We start from the raw sequence: 6,526 nt of genomic DNA on the forward strand, positions 1-6,526 counted from the left end.
CCTTTGAAGGCACCTGCAAGCGCCCTGCTGGTCTCACCGAGCTACAACATTGTATCCAGAAGCCGAGTGAGTCTTTACGCAATTTCATCCAGCGCTGGACCACTCTCCACCACACAATGGAAAACGTCATTGAGCATCAGGCAGTCTGTGCTTTCAAAGCAGGCGTCAGGTACCGAGAGTTGTACTTCAAGTTCGGTCGGACAAGTGACATGTCCATGAGCAAGATGATGGAGATAGCAACCCGCTATGCCAATGGGGAAGAAGAAGACCGCCTCCACAGCGGCAAAGGCAAAGTAGTCGATGGAGATGCCAATTCCAACCGAAAGCAGAAGTAGAAGGTGGAGCACACACCGCCGGCAGAAGCAGCCACTCTAGGAGCAGGAAAGTTCAAGGGAAAGGCCAAGCGTCAATCCCCCTCCCCCAATAAATTCAAAAGGCAGTCGGGACCAGATGTCCTTGATCAGCCATGTGCAATCCACACGAAAATAGATGAGGAAGGCAACACTATGGTACCTAAGCATACCACTCGACAATGCCGGCTGTTGATCCAGAAATTCGGAGAGGATCAGTCGAGTGAGAAAGACCAAGAGAACGAGGACGACGAGCAAGAAGACCCTTTTCCAAAAGTCCATGCCACTCTGATGATCTTTGCTGATGTTGAAAGCAAGAGTCGACTGAAAGTGGTCAACCGAGAGGTCAATATGGCAGCTCCTTCCGCCCCAACATATCACAAGTGGTCGCAGACAGCCATCACCTTTGACCAGTCGGATCATCCGACCCATGTACCCACCCCGGGATGTCAGGCTCTTGTTGTCGATCTAGTGGTTGAAGGAGTTCGACTCCGCAAAGTGTTGATGGACGGAGGGAGTGGCTTGAACATCATGTATGCCGACACTCTCAAGGGGATGGGCACTCCGATGTACAAACTCAGCGAGAGCAATATGTAGTTTCACGGAGTGATCCCAGGGAAGAAGGCCAAGTCACTCGGCTAGATCGCGTTAGACGTCGTTTTTGGCTCTGACAAGAACATCCGCAAAGAGAAACTCACGTTCGAGGTGGTGGACTTCCAAAGTGCCTACCACGCCATACTTGGTCGTCCAGCATATGTATGTTTCATGGCCCGACCATGTTGCGTCTATCTGAAGATGAAGATGCCAGGGCCAAAGGGAGTCATCACCATCACTGGCAATCGGCGGAGAGTAGAAGAGTGTTTGCAGCAGGGCTCCAGGATTGCCGACCGGCAGCTGGCAATGGCGGAGCTTGATGAGTACCGGCAGACAGGAGACCCCACCAAACTGATGCGCTCGAAGAAGCCAGCTTCCGAGTCTGTATTCCAGTCGGCAGGCGAAATCAAGAAAGCCAACATCCACCCGACGGATCCCACCGCCGCCCCGACCAACATCTCAACAATTTTTGATCCTAAATAGGAAGCCGAGCTCATCCAGTTCCTCCGTGAGAACTGGGACATCTTCTCATGGAAGCCCGCTGACATGCCTGTTGTGCCCAGGGAACTGGCTGAGCACCGATTGAGAGTCAACCCCAATGCTCGACCTATCAAGGAACATCTGCGTCGGTCCACCATGCAGAAGAGAAAAGCAATCGGCGAAGAAGTGTCTAAGCTCCTAGAGGCCAAGTTCATTCGCGAGGTTTACCAGTCCGAGTGGCTCGCGAATGTCGCCATGGTGCCTAAGAAGGACAAGTCACTCCGAATCTGCATCGACTTCAAGCATATCAATCGGGTCTGCCCAAAAGACCACTTCCCGCTCCCCCGCATAGATCTCTGGGTACCACCAGATCCATCTGTATGGCCCAGATGAAATAAAAACGGCCTTCATCACCCCGTTTGGGTGCTTCTGCTACATCACTATGCCATTCGGTCTCAAAAATGCAAGAGCTACTTTTATGCGCATGATTCAGAAATGCCTCCTCGATCAGATCAGTCGGAAGGTGGAGGCATACATGGACGATATCGTAGTCAAGTCATGCAAATGTTCCGACCTACTGACTGACTTGGCAGAAACATTTGCCAACCTTCGAAGGTACATCAAGCTCAACCCAGCCAAGTGCATATTCGGAGTCCCGAGCGGCAAGTTACTCGGTTTTCTCATTTCCGAACGAGGAATCAATGTTAACCCCGAAGAGATCGGGGCAATCGTCCGAATGAAAAGCCCTGTGCGAGTACACGACATTCAGAAGCTTATACGGTGTTTGGCAGCATTAAGAAGATTCATATCTTGACTCAGAGAGAAAGCCCTACCATTATACCGACTCATGAAGAAGTCAGATACCTTCGAGTGGACTCCAGAAGAAGAAGCTGCATTCGTCGAGTTAAAGACTCTGCTATCCACCCAGCCGGTTCTTGCTGCTCCGTACAACAAAGAGCCACTCCTCTTATACATCGCGGCTACAAATCAAGTCGTCAGCAGAATCCTAACAGTTGAGCGAGAGGAGGAAGGCTAGGCTTATAAGATTCAGCACCTAGTGTATTATGTTTCTGAGGTATTGACTCCTTCCAAGCAGAGATATCCCCACTATCACAAGCTTCTCTATGGGATTTACATGACTGCAATAAGGTGGCTCACTACTTTCAAGATCACTCGGTGTCCGTTGTCAGCGACACCTAATGACCCACAAGTATAGGGGATCAATCGTAGTCCTTTCGATAAGTAAGTGTGTCGGACCCAACGAGGAACAGAAGGATCTGACAAGTGGTTTTCAGCAAGGTAAAATCTGCACGCACTGAAATTGTCGGTAACAAGTGATTGTGTGGTGAGATGATTCGTAGCAAGCAACAAGTAACAAAAGTAGCAACGGTGCAGCAAAGTGGCCCAATCCCTTTTGTAGCAAGGGACAAGCCTGGACAAAGTCTTATAGGAGGAAAAACGCTCCCGAGGACACACGGGAATTTCTGTCATGCTAGTTTCATCAAGTTCATATGATTCGCGTTTGTTACTTTCATAGTTTAATATGTGGGTGGACCAGCGCTTGGGTACTGCCCTTACTTGGACAAGCATCCCACTTATGATTAACCCCTCTCGCAAGCATCGGCAACTACAAAATAAGAATTAAGACAAAGTCTAACCATAACATTAAACTAGTGGATCCAAATCAGCCCCTTACGAAGCAACACATAAACTAGGGTTTAAGCTTCTGTCACTCTAGCAACCCATCATCTACTTACTACTTCCCAATGACTTCCTCTAGGCCCAAATAATGGTGAAGTGTTATGTAGTCGACGTTCACATAACACCACTAGAGGAAAAACAACATAGAACATATCAAATTACCGAACGAATACCAAATTCACATGACTACTATTAGCATGACTTATCCCATGTCCTCAGGAACAAAAGTAACTACTCACAAAACATAATCATATTCATGACCAGAGAGGTAATGAGTAGCATCAAGGATCTGAACATAAACTCTTCCACCAAGTAATCCAACTAGCATCAACTACAAAGAGTAATCAACACTACTAGCAACCTTACAAGTACCAATCAGAGTCGCGAGATGGAGATTGGTTACAAGTGATGAACTAGGGTTTGGAGATGAGATGGTGCTGATGAAGATGTTGATGGTGATGAGTCCCCCCCGATGAGAGGAGTGCTGGTGATGACGATGATGATGATTTCCCCCTCCGGGAGGGAAGTTTCCCCGGCAGGATCGTCCTGCCGGAGCTCTAGATTGGTTCTGCTCAAGTTCCGCCTCGTGGCGGCGGCCAATCCACGAAAAAGCTCCTCCCTGATTTTTTTTCTGGACAAAACCCTTCATATAGCACAAGAGGGGGGCCAGTGGGCCAACAGGCTACCCACAAGCCCTCATGGCGCGGCATGGGGGGTGGCCGCGTCGTGCAGGCTTATGGCCAACCCCTGGCACCCCTCTTGCACATCTTCGGCCCAGTATTTTTTATAAATCCGGAAAAAAATCCTCGTTGATTTTTACGGCGTTTGGAGTTGCGCAGAATAGGTATCTCAACTTTGCTCCACTTTCAGGCCAGAATTCCATTTGTCGGCATTCTCCCTCTTCATGTAAACCTTGCAAAATAAGAGATAAAAGGCATAAGAATTGTACCGTGAAGTGAAATAACATCCCAAGAAGCGATAAATATAAACATGAAAACATGATGCAAAATGGACGTATCAACTCCCCCAAGCTTAGACCTCGCTTGTCCTCAAGCGAAAGCCTAGCTCAATAAATATGGCCACATGTTTAGGGAGAGAGGTGTCGACAAAACAAGATACGAACATGCATGCATCATGATCATGATCAGAACAACAATACCAACATATAATCTCTCATGCTAAAGTGATAATTCCTTCACAAAGTAAAGCATGGATCAGGAACCTTGCCGAGAAGTAACAACCGATAGCCTTTAGTCATTGAAGCAATTGCAATTTATCACAACATCACAAAGATTCAAATAAGAGCTTGTAAAGAAAATCCACATACTCAATCATTCTTTCGTTCTCTACAATTGCTACACTCATGTGGTACTCATGAGATCAAAGTTTTAGCTGGACACAGAGAAAGATAGGGGCTTACAGTTTTGCCTCCCAACTGCTTACCTCAAGGGTAATGTCAACAATAATAATTCATGAATGCCTACCTCCAAGTTGACATATGAATATAGATCTTTCCCTAGCATATGACGTTAGCCAAGATAAAGGCGAAATAAGGAATTGGTGAAGATCACCATGACTCTTTCAGGGACAAAAAGTAAAGGTACAAGATAGGCCCTTCGCAGAGGGAAGCAGAGGTTGTCATGCGCTTTTGAGGTTTGGATGCGTGTCCTCTTAGTGCGGAGGAACTTCACTTTACATTGCCTCCTGTGATAAAGAACTTTATTATGCAGTCTGTCGCTTTTATGTCTTCCTCATAACAAGTTCGTATAAAGCTTATTTTCCACACACTAATAGATCATACATATTAGAGAGAAATTTTTATTGCTTGCACCGATGACAACTTACCTGAGGGATCTTATTCAATCCATAGGTAGGTATGGTGGACACTCATGGCAAAACTGGTTTGAATGTTTATGGATGCACAAGTAGTATCTCTACTTAGTGCGGGAGGTTTGGCTAATGTGAGGTGGAAGCAATCGTCACATGCTAAGGGATCTCTAATCTTATAACATTGTTCGGAGCCAAGCAAGCACATTTCATTATGTTGTCTTCCTTGTCCAACATCTACTTCTAGGCATGTAATAGTTTAGTGAGTGTTCACAATCATCGATGGTGTCAGAGATGATATATTTATGTGTGAACCTCTCCTTCCTTATCACTTCCTATTAATTGCAACAATGACCAAGGTCTGCGCTTGCCTACCCTCAACAAGTTTCAATCCTCATTCTTTTTATATGTGAAGCCATCACTTCCCATAAGATCATTACATGATATTTCATGCTTTTGTTCTATACTCACTCTTTTGATCATGGCAAGAGGCAAAGCCCTTCAACTAAGACACACTTTATTATATGGCTCACGAGCTCGAATACATCGGGGGTGACACAAAGCAAAACTCAAAACTAAAACACTAAGACTTATAAACTACTAGGGAAAAAGAAAACGGAAAAGGAAAACAAAACAAAGGTAAGGCAAAAGATGTGATGGTGATACGATATTGGGGCAACTCCCCCAAGCTTGGCACAAGCCAAGGGGATTGCCCATACCAATGCTCAGTTGTCCTCCTTTGGTGGTGATGGTGGTGGAGTTGTTGCAACATGAGTTTGATCCTCCGTCTTCCAAGGCATAGGTGCTCCATCATGGAAAGATGAACGAGTCTCCGGAATCCTCAAATCTGCAACCAACCGTATTGATTTAAATCTATACTCATACTCACGGTTTTGGTTCTGCAGGTCATAGATCTGGGCTTGGAGTTGATCAATCCTGTCATAGAGCCTTGAGAGGTGCTTCCCAATGTCATTGGCATCAATCCTGTGCTTGTTGGTGAACTCCATGATCATCATATGGTTGGCGTTGAGTCCATGCTCCACCATCCCTTGGCACTTGAAGACTTGTTGCTCCATTGCTTCGAGCCTTGTCTCCATGCTTCCGGTCTTCTTAGGCCCCTCAACATCACGATGTGCAACATCCCCTCACACATCTTGATAGATTGAGGGTGTTGCAGCACTCCCGTGAGGTAGGGATTGATGACCTTTTCAAAGATCTTGTCCTTTGGAGCTTTTGGGGAAGTCATAGCGATCTAGATCTGCAACAGAAACAGGGTCGAAACAAAAAACACAGGAAATATGCGTGATGCAGGGGTCAGACCAAATGGAAGTATATATAATGATTTTTTCAGGCCAGAAGGAGTACCCTGCATGAAAACGGAGTCCGGGAGGCGCACGAGGTGGCCACAAGCCCTCACGGCGCGGCCAGGGGGTGGGCCGGCACCGTGCAAGCTTGTCGCCTCCTCACGCACTTTCCGGACTACTTCCAATTTTTGTATTTTTTCAAAAATTCCAAAACGGAGAAAATTTCCTACTGGAAAAGTTTTGGACTCTGTTTTCTTACCGAATCACATA

The sequence above is a fragment of the Hordeum vulgare genome, chromosome 7H (assembly GCF_904849725.1).
Source record: "Hordeum vulgare subsp. vulgare chromosome 7H, MorexV3_pseudomolecules_assembly, whole genome shotgun sequence".
In the NCBI taxonomy this organism is placed as follows: domain Eukaryota; kingdom Viridiplantae; phylum Streptophyta; class Magnoliopsida; order Poales; family Poaceae; genus Hordeum; species Hordeum vulgare.